The 16538-nt window shown below is 37.5% G+C and overlaps 1 protein-coding gene across 2 annotated transcripts in view; it reads left to right on the plus strand.

Moving 5' to 3' along the window:
* LOC121296159 (RNA binding protein fox-1 homolog 3) overlaps nt 1–16538 on the plus strand; it is a 199773-nt gene that overhangs the window by 53679 nt on the left and 129556 nt on the right. For both annotated transcript variants that reach the window (XM_041221425.1, XM_041221426.1), the window contains exon 2: nt 13381–13489. The gene's annotated coding sequence lies outside the window, so the exon portion shown is untranslated. The remainder of the gene's footprint in view (nt 1–13380; nt 13490–16538) is intronic.

Below are 16538 nucleotides of genomic sequence, written 5' to 3' on the forward strand. Positions count from 1 at the left end.
AACTCTTTCCAGACCCCTTGCTTGTTAAGAGAACACAATTCACAGGAAAACACGAGTTCTACGGTCAGGTCCAGTCAATCAGCTTTGATCTTTAATAGCACCACTCTGCTTCTCAATTATGTCTCCTGCATAGAATTTCCAATACAAACTGCATCCAGGCATTCCAGCCTAGGAAGAGGTTGTGCGTATAAACTCATGCTCATCTAATGTCCCAAATGACTATTAAACATCTCAATGATCACATCTCTTTCAGGGTTCAGTTTTTGATTTGGACAGGCCTGAGGTGAACCAAAACGAGCCCAATTATCTTATTAATTTTATAGATATGCCTTTTTAACTATTTGAGCTGTAATATATATTGAAACAGTACTGTGACTCAAAGAGCAAATATAAAAAGATGCCGCTATACTAAAACAGTTACACTCCTGTAATTTTATACAAACAGCACTCACTCACATATAACCTGCATATGCATATATGTTGCAGTCTATATACAATGTATATACAATATTACCTTTCTGTGCAGAAGAGTTACATATACTGAGTATAGGAAATAGTAGCTGACTGTAACATGCCCAGACATTTAAAGCCCAATTTAAAAGCAACAGTGCATGTTATTTATATAAAATAACGGTAATGAGGCCACTGTGGTAGAGCACCAGCTATACTATGATTTTGATTGTAATAGGTAAAGGCTGATTTAATGCTTTTAATTTATATTAGTGCTTAATTTATGCCAATCTCAACAAGCTTGTGATTATCCGAGTTTTAATACCGTGGAGCCTTTTGAAATGCACAGCCTTTGTTACACATAATTTTTGTTTACTGATTCAAGGCAATTATATAAACATACAAACCATTTCTGTGTGTTGCAATTACATGTTTAATCAATCACGTTATGCTCTAGGTACTTTTTGTATTTTAATTAAGGTACAGTACTATTTATTATTTATATTATATATATATATATATATATATATATATATATATATATATATATATATATATATATATATATATATACATACATACATACATACATACATACACACACACAGTATAAAAGAGTTTAAGCCATGTTTACTAAGCTTTTAATAAAGGCAATTGTGGTGTAGCATCCCAAGGTCAAGGTTGGTCTGCGCCCGTGAATTAGTTGACCCAGACACCGAAACTGCAGTTCAGCACTGCAGGAAAACCTAAGGTGTAGACAAAACACCCAGTCGATAATAACCCGGTGCTGAATCAGAGAGCTCAAGCTGCTGTTCTCTGTCTTTCTCACTCTCTCTGTTTCTCTTTCTCTTTCTCACTCTCTCTGTCTTTCTCTTTCTTGTTCCACGCCGCACACACATTCTCCTACAAACTCACCAAACAAGCATTTCATCTGCCTTTTTATAGCATGTCACAATCAATCATTCAATCAATCAGTCAATCAATCACTCCCTGGCCACTTTCCATGCTTTTAAATTAACCAAATCAACCATTCCAAACTTTTTAATTTAACAATGAAACAAAATACCAATTAACTTTTTACACTGTGTGGTTGTGCAAAGGTGGCCATATTGGCCCCAGGCTGTTTATTAATAATAATATTGATCACTATTTTTATATAGTGCTTTACAAGATACGAGACTAGGGTGTGTAAACTATGCATCAGCTGCAGAGTCACTTACAAGAACATCTCACCTGAAAGACGGAGCACAAGGAGATTAAGTCACTTGCTCGGGTTCACACAACGAGTCAATGGCTGAGCTGGGATTTAAACCTGGTATCTCCTGGTTAGAAGCCCATTTCTTTAACCACTGGACCACAAAGCCTCCTATGATACACAGACTCACACATGTCCAAAAAAAAAAAAAAATCCCAAGTACTGCTTTAACTTAACAGGTCTTAAATTAACTTGGAAATGGCTTGTCTCGCGATGAATTCGCGAGAGTTGGCAATACCGTTGTACTCTATTACATATTTCAAGAAAAATGCTAAATAATCAGTTTTGTTACTTAAATCGATCCAGGCATGACAATGAAATCTGAAGCAGAATATATTATTATGAATGCAAAACATATTTCTGAATTGAATCTTACTCCAACATGATATGCCACATAACCAAGCATATAACACGTTTTCAAAAATATGTTACCACAAGGCTTATTGTTATTATTATTATTATTATTATTATTATTATTATTATTATTATTATTATTATTATTATTATTATTATTATGTTTTTGCATGTTCAGGGGATACTTATAATAAAGAAAGTATACTCTCAATTTGACTAGAGGTAGCCGCAAAAACACTTCTAAACATAGTATACGTCATTACTGTAAATCTAAATAAAATAAAAAAACAGATATTAATGTACTTAATCTGCTTATTTATATACCCTGTTGTGGTTTAAACATTTAGAATGCTTTTTCATTGACATTCTCAGTGCAAGATCTACACTCCCAGCAAAATTATAAGTGTAGTTGCTGTAAACAGATTCCTCTTCCTCCTCCTTCTTCTTCTCCTCCTCCTCTTGACTACTGTTAGTCAATTTCTGACCCTCTAGTCATTGTCTGTCAAGAAACAAACCAGACTCCTCGTACTGTCTAACCAGTTGTGTGTAGACGATTGCTATTACAGTGGTTTTCAATGGTTTATAATAAGGGACCATCTCTAAATGATGTTTGCTAATACTGTATAGGGACAGTGCTTTCAACTGACATGTTCCTAAAACAAAGTGAGAAACAAACATCTTGATAGTGCTTGAGAGACCTTTTATTATATTACTTAATTGTCTGGTCATAAATAGGGCTTCTGATTTTCAGTTTTAACCAGTAAAACCCAATGAAACACTCCCTATACAAAAAAAAAATTAATTGGTGGATAGCCAATTAACAGCGGAAAACATCGGAAAAACTGTGGAATGGTTAATCAATTCATGTTGACTTTACCCTTTTCCTATTAAAAAATAAAACCTACTACAAAAGTAATGATAAATACATTTCCCAGTGCTGCTGGGCAATGTCCCGTCTTCCTGACTTGCATCTATCATTGATTCGTTCTGAATACTTTAAACCCGCCCCAACTACTGAGTGACAGCACATTCCTACATTTCTATTGGAGACTTACAAGATTTAAAACGAGATTACAGTCAGGAATGGAGGCTTGTTAGCGGGATTTAAAGCTGTATTACAGTTAAGATACAGAGGATTTAAAACAGAATTGTGGCAAAATGTAAAAAAATTCCTCCACTCAAAACCTTAGAAGAATGTACCTGTGACCAGAGGGATTTCATTGTGGAAGACAGCAAAGGAAAGAAGGTACAACTTAAGTGTACAAGTACTGCTGAGTTACTATTTTGACAGAAAAAAACAAAAAAAAATGCTCAAGCATTATGGAAAATAACCAAAAACACTAATTTCAAAAACAAAAGGCCCGAAAAAAACAACTTACATATGAAAATAGCTCAAAATAAACAATGGAAAATACAATTAATTAAGAATGAAAAACAGAAGCCCTAGTTATATATTGGTAATATTTATTTATTTATTTATTTATTTATTATGTGTTTATTTATTTTTTAAAATTTAGTAGTCGCCAATTGATTTGACCCCATTTTTCTCCCAATTTGGAACATCCAATTGTATCTTAGGCTCAGCTCACCGCTACTACCCCTGCGCTGACTCAGGAGCGGCGAAGACGAACACGCGCTCTCGTCTGAAGTGTGTGCTTTCAGCCGACTGCTTCTTTTCACTCTGTAGGCCTGCCATGCAGCCAACCCAGAGCTACAGTGTCGGAGGACAACGCAGCTCTGGGCAGCTTACAAGCAAGCCCGCTGGCGCCCGGCCAGACTACAGGTGTCGCTGGTGCACAGTGAGACGAAGACACACTGGCTGACCTAAGCCCCCCCCCCCACCCCCAATCACCCTCCCTCCCTGGGCGGCACTCAGCTAATTGTGCACCGTCCCCTGGGAACTCCCATCCACTGTCGGCAGTGGAATAGCCTGGACTCTAACCGGCGACCTCCAGGCTATAGGATGCATCCTGCACTCCATGCACAGTGCCTTTACTGGATGCGCCACTTGGGAGCCCCTAGAGTGGTAATATTAATAAGTGTTTTGATCCTTTTGAAAAATTGAAGTTGTTTAAAGAACTGAGTAAACTGAGTCTCAATGGGTCAAAATGAGGGTTCATCAGACAACACATGAAGCAGGTATTGTGAATCTATTCCAAAGGTAAAGAGGTTGAAACAGAAACTGTAGCTTCAAACAAAATTATTCCACCCCATTTCAACCATCTTCTTCTGTTGTGTGTTTGTGTGTGTGTCTGTGTCAGTCATTTGTCACCCAGTTTAAAAGCTGGCTGAGCTCAGTTATGTCCTGGCAGAGAGAAAGTTGCCAGCCATAGGGATTGGCAGGCAGCACTGTTGTATTTGGATTGGAAGGAGGCCCCGAAATCGATCTCCCGCTGAGGCACAGTCAGCCTCAATATCAGTCTGAGGCAGGCTTATACAGTAGGTTGCTCCATGTGCAGTAATAGGGAATGTGTGTGTCAGGTGAAGCTTTTTAACTTTCAGAGAATAAAAAAGTTTACCCTTATAAAAGCCTAGTAAAGTGTAATAATGCATTGTAAAAGCGTGATAAATAGGGGTGTGCCTGTGTACAAGTACAATTGAGTATCCGTAACAAGTATGGCCATTTTGTGCAAGAAATACAAGAGTGATTTTGCTATTACTCGTTATTCATCGAGAAACAATATATACACATTAAATGCATTGAATCAGCTCCTGGCTCCAATAGGGCAGTAATGGCTGTCAATCACATGTATGGAGATAAAGAGACAATCCAAGGAAAGCAGGAGGGAATTATTATTATTTATTTTTTTAAGAAGTTCTTTTGAGTTGATATTGAGTAACCTGTTGATTTTAGTCTTTTTCAAGGCCGGTCCTTCTGTTTGTGAGTGTGTTTGAAACAAAGAAACGACAAGTGTATAATCTATTGAAAGGTGTTTTGTGTTTTTTAGGATTTTTGTCTTGTCTTGCTTTGTCTTCCTAGAACAGCCTTTTTTTTGTTTAAATAACAGCTTTACTTCTGTGACATCTATAAATTCACCAAGACCTCCTTTCTTTGTTTTAGTTACCCATATATTTTTTATTTAAAAAAATAATAATTAAAATGACACATTAGGACTTTGAAAACCAACTAAATTATTGTTAACAAAACATTAAACCACTGCCTGGTCACTTTCAGGGCCAGAGATGTTTTAACAGTACTACCAGTTTTAGCCCCACCCACTTCCAATGATGTCATCCAAGTAAAATCGGAGTGCGAGTATTCGTAAAATAATTGTTTTTTGAGTAGATGTAATGGGTTCTCTGCACAGCCCTAATGGTAAAGCACATGTAAGCATTGTAAAGCCCAGAGACGTGTGGTAAAGCATATTTTAAAAGCATGGCAAACCCTAATAATGTAAAATGAATCAGTCATTAATGTAATACCTCACGCAAAAACTGATTTAAAAAAATGAAGGAAACATATAAAGTTTGCTGTTAGACAAAGCCAAAGATTACCATTAATTTACTAATGTCAAAAGCGCTAACCAGGGTCTGAATTTGCATTAGGTATAAATTGGAAGTTCGCTTTGATTTGCAAGTGCAGAAATCACAACACTTTGATCACTAAGAAGTAACACATTAAAAAGAATCTTAAAATAATACATTTTAATATTCACTAGCATTTAGCCCTTCAGGACAAGGTGTTTTTTGGCTGTATTTGACTCTTGCAATAAAAATTAACAAAAAATCAAATTTTTATAGTAGCATCTTGGAAATGGTGTGCTTTTTTTTTTTTTTTTTTTTTTTTTAAAGTACTTCAGAAACCATATTCTATGACCCTAGGGACATTGCAGTACTTCTTGAAAGTTTGTTGAAAAATATTGATGTTTGGGCAAATTACAAGACATTGTTTCACCTGAGTGATTAGCATGACATAGTACACGTTTATTCTCAGGGTCTTTATAAACAATAATGGATGCTACTCTTGATTATTTTCTCAAAATACACATTTATAAGTAAAATATTAATTATGCATTCCATTATTACCAGTAATAAGGAAAATTAAGTATCTGATACATTTAGTTCATGAAATAGTATCTGTTTATATCCACTTGTTTCTTGATATTTATAAATGTTATAAAATACATATATATATATATATATATATATATATATATATATATATATATATATATATATAACATAGATCAAATACATTGGTTTAACAGCGTTTTTCCTTGTCTTTCTACAAGTTTCTCTGAAGCAGGCTGTGATGTCTTTTCTCTCCACGCTGCCAAAACTTTCTCCGGCCTTTAGACACTAAAGGCCCCACTCAGTGACAAAAAAATTCAGGCGTGAACATCACTCCCTCCCCTATCCAACGATATTTGTGTAAAGCCTGTACTGCAAAGTACGGTGGCCCTGTAAGTCATCAAAACAAAATGTTTTTTTTTTTTACGGTGTTTACACAATCACGGTCCGTAAACTGTTAAGCCCATGTTAAACTTCGTAAATGAATGTTATGAATAGCAGCTCATGTCTGATGTTTTCACGTTGGGGATGGTACAACTTTAATAACATCTGTCACGGACTAAATAAGCCATTCCACGGTAATGTAAACAGGCTGCTGTCTCTTCCAGCCCTCAGCAAAACCTCCTCATCCCCACCTTCCTCCACCCTCTATAGGCAGGGAGGGCTATGACTTATTTAAAGTGTTATTTTCCTTTATTGTACTGTAGCAAAGTGCAAAGTCGTTAGAAATTTCCTCAGCTCAGGATGTGCAATCCTTGAAGCACATAATATTGAACTCCAGATCGTTTCTTCTCCCTTCTGGTCCCTTCTGGTCTGGACAGCCACGCAATTCAACACGTTTCTGGTTTTCAATCAATGAAGTTTCTTGATACAGCTACAATACGACCAGATGTCGTCTTCTCACATATTATAAGAACGTAAGAAAGGTTAAAAATGAGAGGAGGCGATTCGGCCCATCTTGCTCGTTTGGTTGTTAGTAGCTTATTGGTCAATACACTCCAAATCCCAATCACATGTTTTGTAGCACACCGCAAAATATTGTAAAGGAAGACTCCACTTTTATGTGTACAGCAATCCATCACAGCCAAGGCACCTTGAACTTGATCTTGTCAAATTTCAAAAGCTGCAAGGTTGTCACTGGTCAACTGGTGTGTGACCTCCATGGAAAACCAGATACTGCAGGAAGTGGGGGCTTAAAATAAGTGACTTCCCTCTGGGTATTTACTGCATCTGGGTATTTTTTTACCCAGTTACAATGGTAAACAGCAGCCCTTAGACAGATCCCTCTAGCAGTGACTCTTTGTATGAGGTCCCATAGCACACCAAGGGTTGAAGGAGACAGGCAGAACCATGATAAACATGATACACCTGAACAAATCCTGTAATGTAAAGCTGAATTTCAACAGGATTGGATGCGGTGGATTGCTGCACACCAGAATCGCTCAAAGCTGAAGCTACAAGGGCTGCTCAGAAATAAATGGGATCTTCAGCCTAACTAAACAATGCTGAAGATGAATCAGCTGTCAGTAGCCGTATTTACTACAAAGTATATTGTGTACATGTATAAATGATGCATATTTTAGGATCTTTGTGTTTTTCTCATTCATGAACTATTGGACTCATTTTCCCAAACCACTCCACACTGTTTTAAACAGATTGTTTAAAACAAACTCTTGAAATTATTATTACTCCTCATTTATTGCCGGGGTGTAGCATGCAATCGGCAACAAATATATTGTTGAGTTGTATTACTTGAAATACTTTTTCCATGAAGAATGAGCTTATGCCCTAAAAAAATACTAGTAGTTGCTTCAGTACCTAATTACACTTGACTAATAGAGGAAGTTGGTAATGCTTTTTATAACTGCACTGTGAACGACATGTGTAACTAAAATGTAATTAGAGAATAATTTTTGGCAAATAGTGCAGAGCTTTTTATATTTCTTTCTGTTTCTCTTATCCAGAATTGGTAATGTGCTGCAGAGATTACAATGTTAAAAAGATACAATTGGAAATATCAACCAAGTATGGTGTTCATTACCTCACAAACTGCAGCTTGAACTGTAGATTGGACAGTATGAGAACAAAAGATTGAACTGTATGAAATAAGTCTAATCAGTCCATCAAAGTGAATTAGAAGTGTGTGCATTGTTAACACATCTCTGTGCCACTGTGTAAAGAGTTGCTACTTTCATGTATACGACAGCTTTGCAACAACTGTAAAAATTTGAAATTGAACGATGAAAATCACCAAAAAAAAAAAAAAAAGCACATTCTAAGGAAACCTTGAACTAAACGCTAAACTTAATTTCTGCTATTACTGTCTAATAGCTATGTGAAGACAATACAAAAAAAAATAATCCCCTGTTTTAAATGACTCTAGAGGGCAATCACCTTGTGACCAAGCGAATCGCTTTTATGTTGATGCATCTTATTGTAGTAGCGCTGGCCTGATTAAGTGGAGCAGGTCCTTTTAAATTAATATTCATATGGATATTTCATATGATATCATCAGCAGGATCTCATTTAGACTGAACTCTGCTTAGAGCTGGGTCCTGTGAGACCATGCAGCTAGTTGCAGCAATAAACAATCAAGCTGTTAAATTGCCATCATACCATCCCCATTAATAATATTAACATACGTGCAATGCTACAGGTATCAGGGAATTTCTTAAAGCTTTTCATCCTGTATCCTTCAGTGGTTGTAGCTGGGGTTTTTCTATGATAAAGTTTTATTTGTAGGTCTGACTGAATCATTTATTGAAGGGTTACTACCCAGGAGATTCAATCTCATGATGAAAAATGAGGTTAGAATTATAAGAAATATATGTACTGTTTCCAGGTGAAGATGAAAACCCATTGTGGGGGGTATCTGGACCGTCCCTCAAGTGCATGCGTGAGCTTGTAGGGGGGTTGGGAAACCCTGTGTATTCCCACGCTGTCAGGCAATTTCTTTTGACAGAAGTCAGCTGTGAATGAACCAGCTGACGCTTTATCATTGGCTGGGAGGATGGGATTATACGGGATGAATGGCTAAATAAAAAGGCGCTGTTTAGTGGAACAAGAAGTATAGTAGAGCGTGACTTCACAGCGGAATCCTGATATTGGGAAACGAAACCTGGAAATTCTGGAACAGCGAGCCGGGGAGACAAAGCGGCGACTCCAGCGTGAGACAAACCCGATGGTGCAAGCAAGCCATGCAACAGTTACTTAATTTTGACTATTTAGAATAATTAGTTTAGCAGGACTGAGTCCTCCCACAGTATATAAGAGAGGATACTGAGCAGTGTCTGTTTCTCAGGGCTTCCACTGCCAGAGGGACCCAGCAGCCAATCGCCATGTTGGGCCAAGGTCTCATGTGGCCACCAGATCGTTGGAGCCCTATGATGGCTCTAGTGTTTCAACCTCTGGCAGAGGCTTCGGGGAGAGAAAGCAGCCAACCGAGGAATTGGACTTGTCACCACCTGGGTCACCTGGTCTGCCACTGCTCCACAATAGTGTTGAGGCAGTTTAATATTAAATTTATACACAGGGATGTTCGCACCTACCCTAAGGTCTGAATAAAACTACAAATTGGCACTGTAATGACGCGCATACATTTAGGCTTGGTTCCTCGGTTGCCACACCCCATAATTTTGGGGCAGGACTGCCAGCAGTTCAATGATTGGGTAGCTGCTGTGGTTGCCCTGCCTACCGGCAAAGAAGGAGGAAATAATTGGAGATATCTTCCTCTTCCGCAACTCAGCATGGTTTTGTCACAAATTTAAACCCCTAAAAACAAAAATGGAACGCTTATATTAATAATAATAATAATAATAATAATAATAATAATAATAATAATAATAATAATAATACATTGTATTTATGAAGTACCTTTCTAATTGTAAAGGTTTTAACATAGTTGATAGAAGACAAGATAACAAACAACATGGAAAAATAAAATACAGTAATAAAAAATAAAAAAAAAACACCATTAACACAGATCATTAAAAGCTAGCTTTTAAAAAGTTTTAAAAATCTTAACAGTCTCTGAGTCTCTGATGGAGCTGGGTAGTGCATTCCAGAGGTAAGGAGATGCTCTACAGAAGGCTCTATCTCCCATGGACCGTAGCTTGGTAATAGGTGGTCAAAGATAACTGGAGCTGGAAGACCGGAGAGTGCGGACAGGAGAGTAGACATGAAGCAGGTCACGCAGGAATCCGACAGTAGTGCAATGGAGCGACTTGTACGTGAGGAGTTGATCTTAAAGTCAACCCTGAATCGTATTGGGAGCCAATGTAGTTTAAAAAGCACAGGGGTAATATGTTCCCAAGGTGCTGTATGGGTTAAAACACAGATGGCAGAATTCTGCACTTATTGCAACTTGTTTATAACTCTCGTACAGACACCAGATTAAAGTGCATTACAATAATCAAGCCTAGAAGTAACAAAAGCGTGAATCAGCTTTTCAGCATCATAAAACGATAAAAGGGGCCTTATCCGTGCAATATTGCAGAGATGGAAAAAGGACACCATAGTGACATTTTTAATAAGGGCTTCTCAGGTCCAACAAGAATTAAAAATAACGCCCAGGTTATGTACTACAGTGGAAGCAGATAGATTTACATTGTCAATATCCAACGACCAACTCTATTAACAAGACATTGGGAACCAATTAAAATAATTTCTGTTTTGTCACAGTTTAGTTTATGAAAACTCTGTTGCATCCAGATTTTTAATCATGAAGACAGCTGACTGGTACAGAGGTAGCAGTGCTTGTATCAGGTTTTGTGCTCACGTATAATTGTTTATCATCAGCATAAAAATGATACCTGAGGCCGAAGAGTCTAATAATCTGACTAAGTGGTAACATGTAAATACAAAAAAGTAAGGGGCTCAGAACAGAGCCCTGTGGGACACAGTGAGTAACTGGAGAGACATCTGATTTGAAGTTTTTAAGAGTTACAAAGTGTTGTCTGTCAGACAGATATGACTTAAACCAGCAGAGAACACTATCAGTAAGGCCAAGTCATTTTTCCTTGCATTCAATCAATACAGAGTCTTCTGTATAAGGTAGCGACAATGTTGCAATCCTTGTGGGAGGGTGGTCTCACCGCTAACCCAAAGAATTGTGCAATTGGAAAAAGTGAGTCGGAGTATTTGGGGTTTTGGGTAGGAGGGGACCAGATCAGACTGCTTGCTGCAAAGGTGAAAGCCTTGGCTGACTGGCAGACTCCTACCACAAAAACACAGGTGCGCTCTTTCTTGGGACTGGCGGGATATTACTGTAAGTTCATCCCGAGCTTTGCTTCTCTCACCGTTCCTTTTACAGAGGGCCTTTCTCGCCTTGAAGAGGAGACTGTGTAGCAAGCCAGTGCTGTGCAATCCAGACTTTAGTCAGAGGTTTATCCTGCAGACGGATGCCTCTCAGACATTTCCCAGGAGGTGCAGGGGAGTGAGCACCCAGTCCTATATATCAGCAGGAAGAACTTCCTGCAAAAAGAACTATAGTGCCACTGAGAAGGAGTGTCTGGCTGTAAAATGTGAAGTTCAGTCACTGGTACTACCTCCTGGGTTGACACTTCATCCTCATCACAGATCATGCCCACTTAGCATGGCTCCACCGAATGAAGGATAACTTGTTTGTGGAGTGTTCGCCCCTGCTTGTTTAGGGTTAGTCCGTTTTTGTCAACCTGTTTGTTTTGTCTGTTCAAGTGTTTTATTTGTTCATTTAATAAACGCTCAGGCAGTGCATTTATCATTTCCCCAATCCGTGGTGGATGTCTCTTCATTTCACTCGCAGCGTTGTGTGTTTGTTCCAGGTCTGACATCACTGCTCAAGCCAGCTTGCCACTGGGAGACAAAGTGGCGACTCCAGTGTGAGACAAACCTGGTGGTGCAAGCAAGCTACGCACCGGTTATTTCTTTTTGACTATTTAGAATAGCTCGTTTAGCAGGACTGAGTCCTCCCACAGTATATAAGAGAGGATAATGAGCAGTGTCTGTTTCTCAGGGCTTCCACTGCCAGAGGGGGCAACGAGCCGCGGTTTAAAAAACCTGTTCACTTTATTTTGTAATTTTTCCTTAAAGGGTTTTATTTTCCTTTTTCCTTTCACCTTTTGCCTATTTTTTTGGGTTACACACCCGCACATGTGGTTTATGAAGAATGGGGCACAAAACTGTCAAAGAAGCTCCTGCCAGTAGAGCTGTGAACAATAGATCTGAGTGCCTGTGCTAGTGTTTCATTTTTGAACTGTGTGTCTGCCTTGTGCTTTCCCATACCCTTCCACACCCATCTATACCTATCTAGGTTAAACATTTTTTTTTTTTAAAGATATTGAATTGTACGTTATGTTCTTGGGGAGACTGCCGTAATGTAATAAACTCTTATAAAGTCTGTATTAGCATCGTATTGAAGTTGGTTGATATTTATACTGAAATGCTGGAGAAATATCAGCCACAGATTTTGCTGGTGATTTATTAACGGCACTTTTAAACTGAGAAATATGCTGACAAGAGTGAAATGACAGTAATATTTCACAAGATGACAAATAGGGATAGTAAATCAGACATTATATGAACATTCTCAAATAAATTAAATAAATGAATAAAAACAGTACTTCTCAGTTACTTCAATTATCAATGTATTTCTCAGTTGTTGTTTTTTCGGAACCTTTGTGCTGTCATGGGGCATCTCTATTTACATAAAAAAAAACACGAACAAACACAAATAAATGGGAACAAAATGGACCAGAATCCTGATCCTTTTTGACAGGTAGGTCTCAATGTACGGTTGTTTAATCCTAAGGGGAGCTGAGAATACACATAATCGGAAGCTTTGCTGTTCAAACTACTGTAAGTCACGGTTCACCAGAGCTGTGATCTCCTGCCAGACTGATAACCAGGTCTGGTTTGCATTCACTACATGATAATCAGGTGTAAAAATAACAAAGCAATCAAAATCTACAGAGAGAATTACAGACCACATCTCAATGTATTTTTGCAGGCAAGGGAAATATCTCCAGATTTTGTCATTTTTATGATGTGTTTTTTTTAATGATATTATTTCCCAACTACTTCTTTTTTTTTTTTTTAAGACAGCCACAGACAGTACTAATTTACTTGAATTTCTTTGAAGTAAGAGCTTTTGAATCTCATTTTGTAAAACATGTCTCTTCCAGGGCAGATCCCTTATGAATAAATACAATTCAATTCTTATTGCCTGAAATGCCTATTGTATTTGCTTCTGTTTAAACAGAAACATTTTGAAAATAATTCACTGGGACGATTGTCTAATAAAATCCTTTTTTTCTTTTCTTTATATACTGTAGAGACAGAACCAGCCAACTTGGTAAAATTGCTCTCTTTGGGAACGTAGTGTACGCTGGGCTGCTGAGTGATCAAGGTTGGCTGTTTGGGGCACCCTATTCCACAAGACTGGTAAGTCCTGGGGTTTTTGGTACTGTACTTCTCTAGTCATCTGGGCTTGGCTTCGTTTTCACGTTGTTCCTGTGAAATAATTGAAGCTGTCCTGTAGAGGTATAACCAGCAACCGACTCCTAATTGAGTATCGTACAGGTAATAAGAGCACTTCAGTATTCAAAAGCAACAAAAACGTATTATTATCTCCACACCCGTATCTCGTATTCGTGAAATGTGGCTCTTGGTATGAGATTTCAACTCGGAAATCTATGACAGCTTCCTGTAATTAGTGACATGGTGTTACCAGAAATCAACAGGTTATTAATGTATAATTACATGGTAATACCTCAAATTCCATGTATAAGACATTCATTAAGAATAATATTCCATCCTCTAAAACTAAAGTATGATCAGGTACTATGAAGTGCAAAACTGATCAATGGGAATGTCTTTAAAAGCTTAGTGTTGTTTGCTGTGCTGTACAGGCATGTGTTCCTTCCTACTGGTAAATAGCAACTAATATTTTGTAATAGATGTTATTGTATTGTATCTACATAACCATTTACATAATTACTGTGTTATTAAGGTGTAGTAAAAGGCAATGTAAAGTGTTTTACTGCAAATAATGCTAACGTCATGCAATCAGAAGAATTCAATATTTGCGAACCAATTGTAATGGAGTTATGCTGATGCTAGTTGTATAGTGTTACCATCTTTGTAACAGCTATTTAAAAATGTAACATCTTACTGCTGTACTGGTATAAGAACATTTATTTTTAAATCATCTAAAATATGTCAGAATCTTTTTTTCCAAAATAAAGTTTAAGACCTAACTAAGAAATAATCCTATTTCTTCTGGTAGACCGTGTAGGTGCAATCGTAATTAGCTGTGATGATTTAGAAATGAGATGAAAAAAAAAAATTAACTCTTGTGACTGCAGCATATTCTGAAGCATGCAAAGACAAAGCCCAGTGGTCCTGTATTCATGTCAGCCCTAATGGTTGTAGGAATTACAGAATACTGTATTGTTTGGACATTTAAAAAATAAATAGTGTACTACATTATAATCAATCCAGTGGACTTTCTGAAAGTCAGGTCAGTACACTGTCTATCCCATGTGAAGAAAACATCAAACAGTTTATATCACCTTTAGTTCATATAAGTCTCAAAATACTTATTCAAGTTTGCACCACCTCTTATTAGTAGGTTTCCTGTGCTAATGCCATCGTTGTTACAAAGTTGCTGTGGCTCATTATAACATTCTGGCTGTTCTACCTGCTTGACTGCCAGAAACAGTGCTGTAATAAGGTTGGATTGGGTTGTCTTGTATATGAGGCTTCAAATCCTTGTCTACCAGCTTGGAAACCTTCTCTTTGTTATTGCTCACACCTCATTATCGGATGGAGAAAAGGTTTCCTATAAAAAGTTCAGATGCTCCTCTCTTTTTTTGTTTTGTTTTTTCAGCATAAAATAATTAGTGTTTTTTTTTTTGTTTGTTTTTACATTAATAATATTCTTAAGAATTACATCTCTTGTTGCAATATCTTAATTGAAGGTTTATTTTATATGTCATCTGTAAATTAATTAATGGATGATGCTATTCATTTTTTTCAGTGCTGAGATATATATGGATTCAGGGATATTTTTTAAATGTTTGTAGCATTTCTGAGCATTTTGATCTGGTCTGAATGTGTCCTCGATCACTTTTTAAAATCCATGTATGTCACTGCATTGAAATTAAAATCAAGCAATTTCTGTAAAAGACAGAATGGTTTTTGCTGACCCAGCGTAACTACATTGTAAAGGGTTATATACAGTGTTTCCCACCTTTAACCACAGACATAAAGAACGGACACAAATCCTAAATCTACTTGAAGTCACAGGAATTCAATTTTCGTCCTCCTCTAAAAAAAAAAACTTCAGTAGAGGTTAAACAAACCAAAAGAAAAAAAAAAAGCTGACCTGGTTAAATTCTTCAACTCCCCAAATCCCTGTAAAGGAGATGTTGTGTCTCAATGAATTTAAACAGCCGTTTCTAAGCCTCTCTTCGGTTTTTCTTATAGTATATTCTTTTCTTTTTTTTAGATTACTAGAGAACCTTCTCTCTGTGTGTTAGCCTTTCCCTGCTGGTGTTCTCTCAAATAAGTTATTTATGAGAAAGGATCTGAAATAGACATGTGTAAAACATGCATGTTCTTCAGACATAGTGCAGGAGAAGGGTTTTATTTATTTGTTTATTTATTTATTTTACTTTCCATCAACAATTCATAGGGGACGAGGGATTGTAATATATATTCTCTGATCGCTGGTGCTAATTTATTTAGCAATTTACTTTGTACAAAACAAACAGGAAGGAGGCTGATGTAAAAGCCATGATGAATTGGCCACTCTTAAAATAAATGCCTGTGCCGAATGAATATTGAGTAAGGGTTTAATATGAGTGGGAATGCAAAATGAATCCCTATATAATTACATTTCAAATACGAATGCTTATAAAGTGTTGCCAGCCATATATCTAGATTTACAACACCCACAGCATGGATTGAAAATAATGAACAGGCTTCTCTCCTTGAAAGTGGTTGTGAACAGGTTAATGTCTGAAAGCAAGCTCTGGTCTTATATTGATGGTTTAGCCTGGAAATCGCTGAGGCAGGCTTGTTGCTTCAAGGCTGTCTAAAAGAAAAGACCCCCTCCTCCTCTGCCCTCCTTTTTGATCTCACACACACACACACACACACACACACACACACACAAACACACACACACACACACACACACACACACACACAGACACACACACACACACACACACACACGCATACATTTGCACGCACACTATACTCCCCCTCCACCCTGCGATCCCTACCAACCCACAGCATAAACCTGTCAACTTATTCCCTTAGCCTTTGACCACAGCGCTTGAATCCTGATTGGTTCCAGCACTCAAAGGCTGAGACCAGCAAACCCTTTCACACACAGCATCAACCAGCTTGCTACCTCTGCAGTAAAAAAAAAAAAAGTGAGAAAAAAATTAGCTGCTCTTCCTTTCCTCTATGAGAACTGCAT

The sequence above is a fragment of the Polyodon spathula genome, chromosome 21 (assembly GCF_017654505.1).
Source record: "Polyodon spathula isolate WHYD16114869_AA chromosome 21, ASM1765450v1, whole genome shotgun sequence".
Lineage (NCBI taxonomy): Eukaryota > Metazoa > Chordata > Actinopteri > Acipenseriformes > Polyodontidae > Polyodon > Polyodon spathula.